This window comes from Micromys minutus (assembly GCF_963924665.1).
Source record: "Micromys minutus genome assembly, chromosome: 24".
Lineage (NCBI taxonomy): Eukaryota > Metazoa > Chordata > Mammalia > Rodentia > Muridae > Micromys > Micromys minutus.
In genome coordinates, this window is record NC_137959.1 from 47,418,235 (window position 1) to 47,434,069 (window position 15,835).

The window sequence follows — 15,835 nt, forward strand, 5'->3', positions numbered from 1 at the left end:
GACAGAGAAATGTCCCGCATAAGTTGGTTCTTGTTTTGTAGTATTGTTTGGAAAGGTTATGTAACCTTTTGGAGGTAGAGCCTTGCAGGTAGGAAGTACATCACAGCATGGGCTGGGGGCTTTGAGGATTTACAGATTTGTCTCATGTGTCTGTCTGTCTGTCTGTCTGTCTATCTTCTATGTGGATTAAAAAAAAAGTGACAAACTAGCTTCCTGATCCCATGCCATGCTTTCCTGCTTCCTTTTCCACCATAAAAACTCTCCCCTTAAATCGCTTTGGTCATGATACTTTATCATAGGAACAAAGAAGTAACTTCTTTCAGTCAGCATTTTTTAGAGTCAATGTTTGTTATTTGAGATTTAAGCCCTTTGTGATGAGAATAGGTGAGCCAAATGACTCCCTAGGTGCAAGGGTACAAGAGCTGAGCGATTATCAAGTGGGGTAGGGCCAGATCGGCTTTTTTTGAGCAACCCCCAGGAGGCTGTCCAAAACTGTGGCTCACAACTGGATTCTAAGTCTGTCCCCCAGTTTGGCCATGTGTTTTAATTCTTTAGGCTTTGGGCTTTTAAAATACTTTAATAAGTTGGTATTACTTATGAACTCTGATTGATCTTACATGATTTAAACTATTGAAACGTCAAATCCAGATTTAGGGTCACAAGTAAGGAAGCTCTGTCGTTTCATAGTAGAGCAGAACAGCTTTGAAATGGACTGGATATCAAGATGATGACAGAGTGAATGTGAACGGATCTAAACATTGCTAAACATGGCACCCAGAGCCTTGGACATTCCAGGCAAGGGCTGTATTGCTGAGCTGCACACTCAGCCCTTGGGAGAAAGATTGAGAAGGAACATGAGGGACAGTATTAGTCCTGGCTCCGCAGCTCAGGAGGCAGCCAGCAGTGTTAAGTCTTATACTGTTGCTCTAGACAAATTCACAGAGGTCTGGACAAGACAAACCGCCTGCCTGCCTCCCCTTAGCTCACATACCTGTTGGTGGTGTCTTCTTCAGGCAGGAAGAACATGTGTCATGAACCTCTCTCACACACTCTTGAGAGTCACTCCTTCACATCTTGTGCTTTTTCTTCATGTACAAGAGTAAATTGTGACAGAATCTGACTTAGGGACTAGACTTTTGTTTACAACAAACATACAGGTCAAGACTGGAAATTTAAAATGACTTCTTAATTATCACATTTTTATTGGCAAGGTGAAGAAATGTTGCAACAAAGCAACACATAAACAAGACCAACAGTATTTAAATGTGTGAGGTAAACTGTCCTTGGCTCCAAAGACCGGACATTTAGTCTGTTTATGTTTTCGTTACGATGCACAGAGCAAAGCAGAGAGGTGGTCTACTAGCCAGGACTTGTGAGCCGTTTCTCATTTTAACCCAAAAACAATTCAATGAGAAATTTTGGTCAAGAACCAACCAACACATTCTCTCTGCCTGACGCTCTCCCAGTACTGCCCAGGCTGAGCACAAACGCGTTGGGAGGAGTGTCTCTGGGCTACAGTGCCTCTTTGTTCTTCAAGCTGTACTTAAAAGTACATACTCATTGAAAAAAGAAACAGAAAGCTCAAATAAGAGTTTTGCTCTCACACTGGAGAGTTACAGTCCTCCCTCAAGTCCCATGGAGCTCAGCAGGAGAAGTATGGCATTAAGAATTAACCTCGAGGCCCAGAGAATTAAGACATTTTCTTTTATTGTCCTCCGCCCTTCACACATATGCCTCAATGCACTTGCTCCTCCTCAACTCAGCCTCACAAGATCAATAAATACTACTTTTAATAAGGAAGAGAACAGGCATGGAAAAGACAGCACAGGAGCTCCTAAAAGGCACAGAGCAGATGGGATCAAGCCGGTGAAAACAGATTGGAAATCCTCTTGATCTAACTAGGGTGATGCTGGCGAAATAAGAGGTGGTGCCCCCCATTTTACATTTCAGGTGTTACTCCCTCCCCCTCCCATTGCCTCCATGAAGGTGCTCCCTCTCCCAACCTCCCTCTCCCACCTCAGCACCTTGGCATTTTCCTGCACTGGGAAAACGAGCCTTCGCTGGACCAAAGTCCTCTCCTCTCATTGATGCCAGAGAATGCTATCCTCTGCTGCATATGTACCTGAAGCCATGGGTCTCTCCATAAGAACTCATTGGGTGATAGTTTAGTTACTGGGAGCTGTGGTGGATTTGGTTAGTTAATAAATTTGTTCTTCCCATGGGGTTGCAGACCCTTTCAGCTCCTTTCAGTCCTTCATTGGGGTCCCCATATTCAGTCAAATGGTTAGCTGCAAGCATCCTTCTCTGTATCAGTATGGCTCTGACAGAGCCTGAGGAGGCATCTATCAGATCCCTGCCAGGAAGCACTACTGGCATCAGCAGTAGTGCGTGGGTTTAGTGGCTGCATATGGGATGTATCCCCAGATGAGGCAGTCTTTGGATGATCTTTTCTCCAATCCCTGCTCCTCTATTTGTCCCATTATTTCCTCCCATGACTATTTTGTTCTCCCTTCTAAGAAGGACTGAGGCATCCACCTTCTGGCCTTCCTTCTCTTTGAGCTTCATAATTTCTGTAGATTGTTTCTTGGTTATTCTGAGCTTTTGGGCTAGTATCAGGTTATCAGTGAGTACATACCATGAGTGCTCTTTTGTGATTGGGTTACTTCACTCAGGATGATAGCTTCAAGTGCCATCCATTTGCCTAGGAATTTCATGAACTCATTGTTTTAATAGCTGAGTAGTATTCCATTGTGTACATGTACCACAATTTCTGTATCCATTCCTCTGTTGAAGGACATCTGTGTTCTTTCCAGCTTCTGTCTATTATAAATAAGACTGCTATGAACATGGTGGAACTTGTGTCCTTGTTTGATGTTGGAGCTTCTTTTGTGTATATGCCCAGGAGTGGTATTTCTAACAGGCCCAGAGGGACATCAAGTCTCATCAGCAGGGGTAGGGAACAGGGTTAGGACATGTGAAACAAGTTGGGGCAGATTCAAAACATGGAGTACAACAGAGAAAAGCTGGGCCTGACCACTTGCTAACCTGCTAGAAAAGATGTGGGGATTTAAGGGTAGTAATTTCTTTATGCTTATGATAACAAAGTGAATGCAAAAGATGTGTCTGGGTTTACTGGGTAACTGCCAGGCCTGGAGGCAGTTCAAGTGACATGAGACTGGTCTTCGGGGACAGCTGAGTCCTGGTATACAGCTTGAGAAGGGAGGGCTAGTTTCAGAAGGGGCAGTCTCAGTCACCCAGAAGGAGGAAGGCAGTGTTGCTGGTATTTGCAACAATGTGGAGGTTTGCCACACCCCTAGCCCTCACCTGGAGGACTTTTGCCAGTTCCTATGGGTCTGAATAAAATGGCCATTTCAAACTACCGACAAATCTGGCATCTAAAACATATTCCGGGCGACTCACGGCAGCTTGTTGTTGGTTGAACTCGCATGATGTTCATGGAACATTTTAGTTCCAAATATGATTTAATAAATAGCACAAACATTTATAAACCATCCACATTTATTATTTGGTTATGGCAGTTTCTAAATTTTGGAGATATTTTTATTTATATTTATAGGTGTGAACCCTGTATGTGGTTATGTGCACATGAGGCCAGAATAGGTCATAGGAGCCCTGGAAGCTGGAATGGCAGGAATTGTGAGCTGTGGGTGCTGAGAACAGAACTTGGGTCCTCTTCAAGAGGAGTGATGCTCTTAGTCACCAAGCCATCTCTCCAGCTCCAGATTTTTTTTTTTTTTTTTTTTTTTTGAAAATGATGGCTCCCTGAAAAATTCTGTTTTCTCCTAGCGTCAGACTCCATGGCAGTGCTACAGCTGTAGCAGGTCCAGGGTCGGGAATCAGTGCCCACGGTGACTCACTTCACTCTCTGGGGGTCCTGGATACAAGGGCTGCCCTTCTGTTGTAGCTTCAGGAGTTTACTCCTGTTAGCCAGAGCCCCAGCATCAAAGTAGACTGAGTTCTGAAATGGCACACGACTCTACCACCATTTCCTAACCTTCAGATGCCGGCTCGTGTCACCTGCTACCCATGGCCTTCGGTAAAAACCTCCATGGCTTCTACTGCCATGGCACTGTTGCAGTAAAAGGTTGGTCATCTCTGTGGTCATAATCCCTATGAAGCCCTCGAGGGCAAATGTAGTGTGGAGTTTTATGCGTTCACCTTTACAGGGTCTTCTCGTCAGCACTTTCTGCTTTTACTTTGATGGTTACATGGAGGAGTGATTGCCCCCTATAAATCAGAAGTCTGCTTGCTGCTTAGCTGAGAGCTACTTCATCATCCAGAGGTTTGGGAGGATGCAGAGGTGATCCTGGATAGAGCTTCCTTGGTCTCCCAAGGAGTGAACAGAGACCAATGCTTGAAGTCCCCCAGACATTACCTACTCTCTGAATATACTCAGAATGTTGCATAATCTGAATTTCTCAGAAGGATGTGTTTTCAGGGATGTCTCCTGGTAGACAACTGTGCTGACATATGGTGCCTCAGAAGATATTGGGGGCATTTTGATCCCCATGGTTCCAATAACATGGTCATAGACTTCCTTTAACATGGCAGATCTTGAGTAAGAGCCAGACAGTCTACACCAAGAACACTCATCCCTGGACTTAAGCTTCTGCATTCTCCTAGTCGGAGAATGTGTGCATTTTTCCATTGTGCACATTTTAAGCAACAGCAGTGTAAAGGAAAGTTGGTTTCCAGATCACAGAGCCATGGGCCCCGGGAGCCCATTCATTGGCTTTCATCATGTACCATTTCTGATGCTCAGGAGAATACCACAACTCAGTCCTATTCATACATCACCAGGGCTGACTCTGGTGTGAGTGCTTGCCTCCACCTTCCTTCCTCTTCTAAAACAAACACAAACAAGTGCCCCATTCTTGTCCCTTTTCCCACCTTTACTTAATGAGTGGCCTTTACTCTGGGCTTATGCCTCCTCCCTTCTTCTTCTTTTTAAAGATTTGTTTATTATATGAGTACACTGTCGCTTTCTTTAGATACACCAGAAGACAGCATCAGATCTCATTACAGATGGTTATGAGCCACCATGTGGTTGCTGGGACTTGAACTCAGGACCTCTGGAAGAGCAGTCAGTGCTCTTAACCACTAAGCCATCTCTCCAGCCCCCCTCCCTACTTCTGTTGGGGATGAGTAGGGCATTTCCAGATTCCCTGATTACAGGCAATACTTTAGTTCCTGCTCTTTCATGAACATGTACATACCTTTCCTGTGGTTTCAAACCATAGGAATAACCTGGGACATAAAATCTTACACTGTAAAATCTTAAAGTCTATAAAACCTTAAACTATGCGATCTTCCACAGTGCCGGGCTGCACTGCAGTGTGTGAGCTCCTGTTCATTCACATGTCAACCCCAAAGTTCTGTGGTATTTAATAAGAGAAGGCCTCAGCTCTGCACAGATCCTCCTGGCAGATGGACAAATACTTGCTTACTCCAGACAGGGCACCAGTGGCAGACAAAACAAACCAACAAGTGATTCCCCACGAGTCCAGCTTGGTGAACCGTGAATTTAATTGGGGTTACTTACAATGCTGTTTGAGTGTGGCTTCAGCTCACTGACCCTTCCTCTTCAGCTTTCTTTCTGATAGCCAGGAACTATGAAGGGGTCTGCTTTGACCTTCCCAGTGCTGGGATAACAGGTGTGTGCCACCACTCCTGGTGGCAATTGCTGTTTTCTTCTTTTGGCTTTAATGTCAAATGTTGTTATTGTTGTTGTTGCTGTTGTTTAAGAAATGCTAAGTGTATGTGGTGTGTGTGAAAGCAGTTGCCCGAAGGAGCCTAAATAGGATATGAATGAGAACAATTGAAGCTGGAGTTGTAGGTAGTTAGTTGTGAGCTGCAGATCATGGATTCTGGGGAACCTGTCAATAAAAACTCCTTTAGCCAATAGGCTGAGGCAGGAGGAAATAGGAGGCAGGAGTTCTACCAGATAGAGAAAGAAATTCTGGGTAATACTCAGGTGCAGGAGGTTTTCCCAGGAACTCTGAGAGACAGAAGCCTAAAACTGAGAAGGTAACCAGTCATGTAGCATTCTTAGACTAGAATAAACTGGATTATTGAGGTATGAGCTACTCAGAGAACAAAGCCAAGGTTATTAGCCTAGGCATTTATTCATATAAAAGAAGGCTCAGAGTCGTTATTTCTGGGAACAAAGTGGTCAGGAGGAAGAGTCTACAGTTACCCTCTACAAGAGCCTGGCCTCAACCATTGACCCCCACATGTGTCCATAGCATGTAGACACACATACATATAAGTAGATGTGATCATGTTTAATGGGCCAGACATGTGGCATATGCCTTTGATACCAGCACTCCGGAGGTAGAGATAGGCAGCTCTCCGAGTTCCAGGTAGCCTGGCGTTAGCAGGACAACTGACTCCAGTCGTTCTGTGTTCCATCTCCCTGGGCGCGTGAGGTCAGTCCTTACTGTCTGCAGACCAGGACTCTCCGGATTGTATACAGTGTCACTGTAGGTGCTCGGTAGATGCGTACTTCACAAGGAGGTTCCACATTTAAACTGTTCCTGAATGTATGTGTTAACCACAGGTCCATGCTGGATCTGCCAGGCTCCTCTCTGTTTATCCTGGTCATATGCCCTTTCTTCTCTGGTCTGTTAAAAGGGTAGGAGACTTCTGATGGTGACTGGCACCATGCTCACGCCCGTATCCTGACCCTCCCTACCACACATGGGGTTACAGTTTACGTGTTAGTGTTTCCCCTGTAATAGGCCTGTCTTGTGTTGTCTTTGTGTTGTAGAACTTTCTTGGTCACACATGTGCACATGCATGTATGTGTGTGTGCTCCTGCATGCGTGTGTGCTGTACGCATGCATGAGTGGTTGAGTGTGTGTGCTCATGTGTGTGTGTGCATGGGGAGTCAGAGGAAAAGTTCAAGTCTGGGCCCTCACCTTGTTTGAGGCAGGGTCTCTTTTGTTCCAGGCTAGCCTGCAGGGGGCTTCCAGGGTTTTTCCTGTCTCGGCTTCCCCCTCGCTATTGGGATGCTGGGGTTACAGATGGGCACTACCCTGGCTTTGCTTGGTTCTGGGGATCCACACTCAGGTCCTGCACTGAGTGCCTGTGCCGAGCACTTTCATTTGTTGTCTCTGAAGCTCTCCTCCCCGTATGTGTTCGTTCAGTAGTCCCCATGAGTACCCACTAAGGGCTGGGGGCTTTTCTTCGTACCTGTGATGCTTTATAGGAGACATCTTTGTTTGGAGTGTTTGTTTGAAGTGTTGAGTACCTTTTCACTCTATGACTGTGTAAGCTTACAGCTTCACAATAACATTTTAAAGTCAAAACATTACCGAGGCTTTTGCTTTAGCTGTCTCACTCCAGGAGATCCACCTCTGCATCGGCTTCCCTAGATCACCACACGGCCATGTTCACTGAGTCACCCTCCCTCCTCCTGCCCTAACTGCTGACCTTGCAGTCTGCTGGCTTCTCTCCTCCTCTGCACCCTCAATACCTGCTTCCTGCAGCCCTGTCTGAACACTCCACGCCCAGCTCTCTCCCTGGCTCTTGCACGAGGGTTTAGCATGCCCCAGTCATCTTGTTTCTCTGACGACAGCATAGGAGGCAGCAATGACCTTCCCAAAATACAAGCCTATGTCTCCTCACTGTCCCAAGACTAATGGATACAAAACAGGATTCCCACTCCACCAAGCAGCCCCTCTTTGGCTTTCTGTGGGAATATTCTCCCTTTGTTCTTACAGGTCATTCTCTCTCTTGTTCCACCCCACTTTGTGCCTGGATGCTTCCTTTAGGACATACAATTGCACCCAATAAATGCTCACTTAATGCATGAGCACACAAATACTCACAGAAACAAATGGAGTGTCCTTAAAAGGGTCACAGCAAGTGGTACAAAACTGCGGAGACAACTGTAGGACAGGGACACACACCCCATACACAAACTCACACATACACATACCACACACACCACATACACACACCATACACAAACTCACACATACACACACCACACACACTCCACACACACACATACCACACATACACACACACCACACACACATACATACACATACCACACACACACACCACACATACACACACAGACCACACACACATACATACACACCACACACATACACACATACCCTGATGCACACACCACAAATACATATACACCAACACATACCACATATACATATATATATACACACACCAAACACACATACACATGCCACACACACACACACACACACCCTATGCACACACCACAACACACACACATATACATACCACACATATACACACACATACATACATTCATACATACACATATACACACATACACACCACACACACACATACACACACCTCCTCCCTGCCCCTTCCCCAAGGGAAGGACCACCATTTGCTGAGGATTCAGAAAACCACTTTGCTACAGAGAAAATTTCAATTACACGATGGAGATTAAAGTCTCAGCACTTGGGAATAATCACAAAGATGGTTCTCATTATATAGGTTCCAGAAGAAAAGGGGGAGAGAAAAACAAAGACAGGCAGGAAACCCCACGGAAAAGCCTTTCAAAGGCTAATCTAATTATTACCTTTATTTCCATCCCAGGAAAACTATTTCAGAGCCCCAGACTCCAAGTCTAAGTCCCAAAGACCAATGGAGCTGAGTAATGTGGTTAAAACTCAGGAATCCTGAGGCTGGAGAGCTCAGCAGCTAAGAGCACTGGATGCTTTTTCAGAGAGGGGGCTTGATTTCCAGCACCCATCTGGGGTGGTTCATAACCACCTGAAACTTCGTGTCCAGGGACCATGACCCTATTCTCTGGCCTCCTTGGACGCTTGTGTTATGCACACACATGCACAAATAAAATTTTTTTTAACTACAAGAATTTCAAAAGTGTGGGTTGAGAAGCAATTGCAAAGAGACTCTGCTTTAGAGCCACCATTGAAGGGAAAGCTGCTAGTCACACTCATGTTTCCTCCCAGTGAGGCCTCTGTGATGGACAGGCAATGTGTGGTTTTAGTCCCTGTGGTTCTTACTGCTCATCCGGAGTGCCATGGCCAAGGCTGTCTTCCGACCCTTTCCATCATCTGTGACGGGCTTCTGAAAGGCTGAGCATCGTTTTGTTCTGTCGCCCGGGATGCTTTTGCTTTTCCTCAGATGAAATAGTTCCCTGTGATTCTCCTCTGGGGGAGCCCCTCTCCTCCTCCTCTTTGAGCATCATGATTCCTTGAGTGTAATCCCTTCCCTCATTTAGTGACAGTTGTGTTTTCTGGGGAGCGGCGGTTGGACGGCATGTGATTCCCCTTCAGGAAGTATTTTAAGCCTCTCTCTATCTCCGTGGCTTTAAGGATGAAGGACATTGAAAGTCACCTGGAAGCCCTTGAAGGAAGGAGTTTCCTGGAGATGGGGCCAACAAAAGCAGGGAGATGGGAAAATTGGGTCCAGGCTTGAGTCTAGGTTTCGCATCTGAAAAAATGCTAATTCTTGAGCTCCTAAGTTATATAAAACCTATGCTTTGGTTTCATTTCTATCTCTGTGATAAAATACCTCAATAGAAACAACTCTAAGGGAGAGAAGTGTAGATTATTCAGTGTAGAATTCCAGGTTACATACAGTCCATCTCTGTGGGGACGTCAAGATGGAAACTTGAAGCAGCTGGTCACATATCACACAGCCACGAACAGCAAGAGTGAACGAAAGCCTATTAGTGCTGAATTCACTCTCTAATCACACAGCCCAAGATTTTCTGCCTCTGGACTCGTGCTGCCCACAGAGGCCTGGATCATGTGATCTCAATGAACCCACTCAAGGTAATAATCTACCGATGTGCACCTAATAGATAATCCCTCACCCAGGCTCTCTTCCCAGGTGAGTGCGCATGGTGTCACGTCAGCAAGCATAACCAACCATTTCCCAGCTTGATGGTGACTCAAGCCTTTAATAGGAGAACTCCAAGGGCAGAGGAAGGCAGATTTCTGTGAGTTCAAGGCCAACGTGGTCTACATATCGAGTTTCAGGTCAGCCAGAGTTATATATTGAGTCTTTGTCTCATAAAACAATAGGACAGAACTAGCTATCACAACCCACTTAAAAACAAACTGGGCAGCTGGGCATCGGTAAAGTGCCTACTGTCCAAGTATGAATACCTCAGTTTGATCTCCAGCACCAACTCATGTGAGAAGCTAGGCAGCATAATGGTCACCTATGATCCCAATGATGGGGAGGCAGAAACAGGAGAATCCAAGGGCCTTGTTGGCCAGTGAGCCTTGTCCAGTCAATGAACTCCAAGTTCAGCGAGAGATCTCGTCTCCAAAGCTAAGGTGGAAAACAATAGAGGAACACACTCAGTGTCAACTTCTGGCCTTCACACCCACAGGACCATGCACTCACACATGTACTCACACATACACACACACATATACACATGCACAAACATAAACATGCACATACACATGTGCACACACACACAAACAAACATATCCATGCTCACACATGCACACACATGAACACGAGTATGTACATGCCACATGCACACATAGGCACATTCATGAATACATATACACAGAGGCACACACATGTACACAGGCATGCATACACCACCCACACACCATAAGCACACACAAATAGGCACACAAATGCATACACACATGCACACACACAAATACATATACACATGTGCACACACATGTGTCTATAGATACACACACATGAACACATAAACACAATTAGCAATAAAAACGACACTCTTGGATTTATAAGCCTCTCAGTTTCAACCAAAATAATTCATGTGCACAATAGACTCTTAATTGATGCTGGACTTTCCTGTTTTTACCTGGTGACCTCTTACAAAGGTCTGAAGGGTTCTCTTGATTAGAACGAATGGAGAAACCCCATCTTTGACGTGATGGAAATGCTTTAACTCTGTCAGTCAAATGTCTATGTGAGAGAACAAGCGCATGCTTCTTATTTCCATGTCCTGGCCACACCTGACGTGGGGACACTTCCCTCTGACTTCATGAAGAACAAAGGGTGGGATTCCCGAAGCTTGTGTTGACTTAAAGTTAGAACACAGCTGTTTACTCAGAAAGAACGTTTGTCAACTGCATTTGCAACCAAACGGGTAGTTTAACTGTGTACCTGGTAAAAGACTTAAGACTCCCTTGTAAACAGGGTAAGAGCTGGAGAGCTGGCCCAGCGGTTACAAGCCCGGACTGCTCTTGCAGAGCACCTGGGTGAATTCCCAGCACCCACACCAACAGGCTCACAACTGTCCACAACTCCGACCGCTCAGGCCTCTGTGGGTATTTGTGTGCATATGGTGTGTATAAACTTAGGTATCCACATAAAAATTAATGAATGAAAGGAAGACTAAATAAATGCTGTAAAAAAACAACCCAGTAACTTCTCAGAATTTAAACTCAGTGGTTCAGACACACCGATGGAAACTGAGAATAGGGAAATTTCCATATAAAGTGTATAAATGCCATACTTTGCTTCACCAATCAGTGTCCTGTTCTACAGCTATACCTAGATATATTTTCTTGAGAAAAGATCTCACTATGTACCCTCTGCTGGCCTGGAACTCACAAAGATCCACTTGCCTCTGCCTCTTAAATGTTGGGATTAAAGGTATATACCATGTTTTGCATCTAAATAGGTTTTTTAAAAAAATCAATCGAGAGATATTCAAATTGATTGCCTGTCAGTTTTATAAATGAAGTTAATAAACCACCATGTGTTTGAATAAATCTTACCAATAAAATCCAGGGATGCTGAGGAAGTGGCTCAGTTGGGGAGGTGGCTGCCAGGCAAGCAGAGAGAGCTAGGTTAAATCACCAGCCTATTTATAAAAAGCCAAAATAATAGTATGAGCTTATAACCTCAGTTCTGGGGAGCTGGAGACAGGAGCACCCCTGAGGTTCAGTAGCCAGCCTGCCTAAAGGAATTGCTGAGCTTTAGGGTCAGCAAGGGGTCTCATCTCAGGGGTAGATATCCACACACACCTGCACACACAGGTTTTTATACAAAGCATACATATATACCAACATACCAAGAATAAAGTCCAAGGAAGGTAGCAACTGTCACTACAGTTCTTGAGCTCAGTTACCAGATTGCTTGTCCAAAAGGTCACGACATTTCAACATTGCATGAGGTCTAGCCCCTGAGGATGAGTGGTCACATTTATTTTTACATACCTTCTGTGTGAGGAATGGTCCTACTGTGCTGGTTGGGGGAGGAATAGTCCTACTATGCTGCTGGGTTTCCTTTTATTTGCTAATGAATTAGGTGGCATTTTTTCTTACAAGTGAACTATCAGTTTTATTGTTTTATCTTCATTGCTGTAAGAATCATCTGTCCTTAGTGGCAATCCTTGAACCCTTTTCAAGGTTCCGGACATCAGCAAGATGCCCCTGTCCTACTGCCAGGGTCCCTAGGGAGCCTGCATCCAAGTGAAGGGGAGGCTGGGCACATGGGCCTGGGGCCATCTGTAGATCAAGAGGGAGCCGGATGCTGCCCCAATCTGCTGAGCTCCAGCATTGAACAGAAGAGCCAAGCCAGTCCTGGTCAGGCAGGGAGGTCCTGAGAAGAGGTGAGACTCTGGCCATTAGTTCAGAACTGGCCTGTTTTCCCACCAGCCTCATTTTGTTTGTCCAGAGGCCAGCTGAGTCCCTGGGCAGAAGAGATACTCCCACTGTGTACACCAATCCACAGACTCAGAGTGACAGGATTGTGGATAGGAAGACAGAACAATTGCAGCCATTTTCCAAACTGCCAAGCATACAATGTTCTTCAGATCAATGTATTCTAAATCAATAGAAATGCTCTCAAAGCTTTTTGGAAATGAATATGTAGTTTATAGTTAATTCTGATTCAAAATGAAGTAACTTTGGCCTGGGAACACAGATTGGAGTACCCTTAATGACATGACTCGTGGAAAAATCACCTGAGGTTCTGTGGTCACAGAACAAAGGAAAATGATAAAACTTGATGATGTCACTGGGGACAGGTAGGTGACCTTCCTCAAAGCAGAGCCGTCTCTTCTGCAGATCTCAAACTCTCTTACACTATCTTTAGCTTTAGGATTGGTGATGGTTAGAGGTCTGTGAAGCTTAGCCAGGCATTCTGAGAAGTTAGGTCAGATACGAAGGTCAGGGTAATTGGAAAGCCATTAAAGGGCTTAAGATGGCTCGAGCTAATTTTGTCTCTGGACACAGAAGAGTCAGTCCTTCCTCAATCACATCTCAGATGGTCAAGGTCACACAGCCGATTAGAGATGCAGCTTCTTCAGAGAGCTCCATACTGTGGACTCTGACTTCACTCCCGACCCCAGATCCACGCCATGGCCCTTCAGGGATGTCTGTGGACTCAGCTTTCTGGAAGCTCTCCGTGTTTGATCCTCAGGCCATTTCTGTTGTTTCAGAGACATGTTGCTTTAGTAACATCGGCTCTGGACCAGGACCAAATGAATGATCTGGGACTCAGGGCCGGGCTGACCTTCTGCCTTGCTTAATGACTGAACATCTATTTCAGAAATCTGAATGCACGATGACCTTCCTCAGAGAGTTTTATCTGTATTGAGATTTAAATTACATATATTTTCTAAGAAGACAGTAAATTTCTCCAAGTTTCATCTTCTAAAGGCTTCCAGGCTTTCTTTTATTGTGAAAAATAATTTCCCAAGTTCCAGCCGCCTACCTCCCTAGCACCTAATAATGCTCAAAAAATCTAACCCATAATATGCTTGCCCTGAGAGTCCTGGGTGGAAGCCAAGCTTATAAATGTTCTGTCTGGCGGTTGGAGCAAAGGCAGGTTGTTTCTGTTTGGGAGAATCGCAAGGGATCTGGGCTCCTGTTTCTTAGCTAATCTTAAATTTCAGATGCCGAAGTCTAGAATTCTACCTGGCTTGCTTGGTTTTCCTGGGTCTCAAGTATTTGCAAACTACAAACTTGAGATTGGTAAGATAGGCTGCAGAGATAGGACATTTCTAGTTTATAAGTAAAAGGAAATTAATTTTTAGCCCAATATAAAAGCAAAAGAAGGAGAAAGAGGTGAAAGAGAAGTGAATGAAGTCTTCAGAGGCCCACACCCCTGTTAGAGGTTTTCTGCATGAGATATGTTTTGTGTACACCCATTTCTTACTCAAAGTACATCCACACACTTACACACACATCAGAATGTCTTGATCCCATTGGACAGGACATCTTCAATGAAGATATAAGGTGGCTCAGTGGTCGGAGACACCTCAGTCTGATGACCTGAGTGCAGTCCCTGGGGCCCATGTGAAGACAGAGCGAACTGACTCCACAAAGTTGTTTGTGAACGCCACAGAAGCGGTGGGACAGTCACTACACAAATCGAAACAAGCAAGACATCGCTCTAGCAGAGACTGCTGTGGACTTTGAAAGACCACTCGAGATTTCTGCTGCTGTGTGGACGTGTGGCAGTGTTGCTGTGCAGCCCATTCTCTGCACAGTTACTACAGCCAATTAAGTAAAACCATCATACACGGGAAGTCGCAAGTGAAATGACACATCATCAGAAACACTCCAAACAGCCACTGTAAGATGTCCTTTAAAAAAAAAATTTAAAAATAAAAACCCTTCTTTTCAACAAGGGCAGCCATGTCTGTGTGTTCAAACCATGCGGTCCCCAATGGTCTTGCTCCCATGATGCTCTCTTCCATCTCTCTTTAGAAAAGACTTCCTTAGAGCAATCCTGGACCCAGACACCCTACCCCCGCCACTCAGATGAAACCTTCTACAGAAGCCGGTGGGCTTCGGAGCTTGAGCTGAACCCTTAGGACACACAGAACATTCCAGAGTCCTGGGCACTTACACAGAGTCCTTCCTCCCAGCCCCCACACATTCTCTTCCCTGGGCTGAGCTCCCTCCAGGCCTCTGCTCCTTCTAATGTGTTTGCTTTTATTGAGAGTACTCTTTCTCCTTTTCTTGTCTGAGGTGTTTTCACACATCCTCTCCACACACATTTCTGCCTGCGGCATTTGCACACGTCTCTCCAGCAGCACACAGTGTGCACATCTGATGCTCAGACTTTTCTAGGGATTGTGTCCACACTGCCAAGCTCCGGGCTGGTGTTCCCCTGCCACAGCCACAAACCCTTTCTGTCCTGGTGAAGTTTCAGTGCTAAGCCATAAAGATCTGCTGATGCACAATCTCTGGAACCAGGCAGGACCTTGGAAAAGCCAGTGAAAGGGACAGGCAGAGCCGGTGGACAGTGTCAGATCAGAGAAAATGTTTCCTGTGATTTCTGCTACTCCATCTGTTCTGTTTCTGCTCCTCATTCTTCTCTTCCCTCCTCTCATTTCTCTCTCCTCTTCCTTTCTGGTACTGGGGGAGGAACCCAGGTCCCCTTCGAGAGCTAGGCACCCACTCTGCTAATGCATTCTGCCCCAAACCTTTTAAACTCCCAGTGTAATAAAGTCACAAGGGAAATGAGTGGAGGGGCTGCTGAAAAGATCAGTTTGTTCCTTTCACTTCCTCCCTTTCTCTTGTAAGGGTTTCATTATGTATCCCTGGCCCGCCTGGACTTAATTATATAGATCAGGCTCATCTTGAGCTTACAGCAATCCCCCTGCCTCAGATCCCAAAGTGCAGAAATTACAGGACAGAGCCACCACAGTCTCTCTTCCTTGGATTTGCCAGCAAGAGAATGACGTCGCCCTCCAGGCTGGACCGTGGCTGCTCTTATGTGAAAATGATAACCATTGCAGATCAGCGAACAAGCTCCTGGGTGGCTCCTGAAGGAAGAAGAACTAAAACCCAAACCTTAAATGAAAAGTTATAAAGAAAAGATCCCG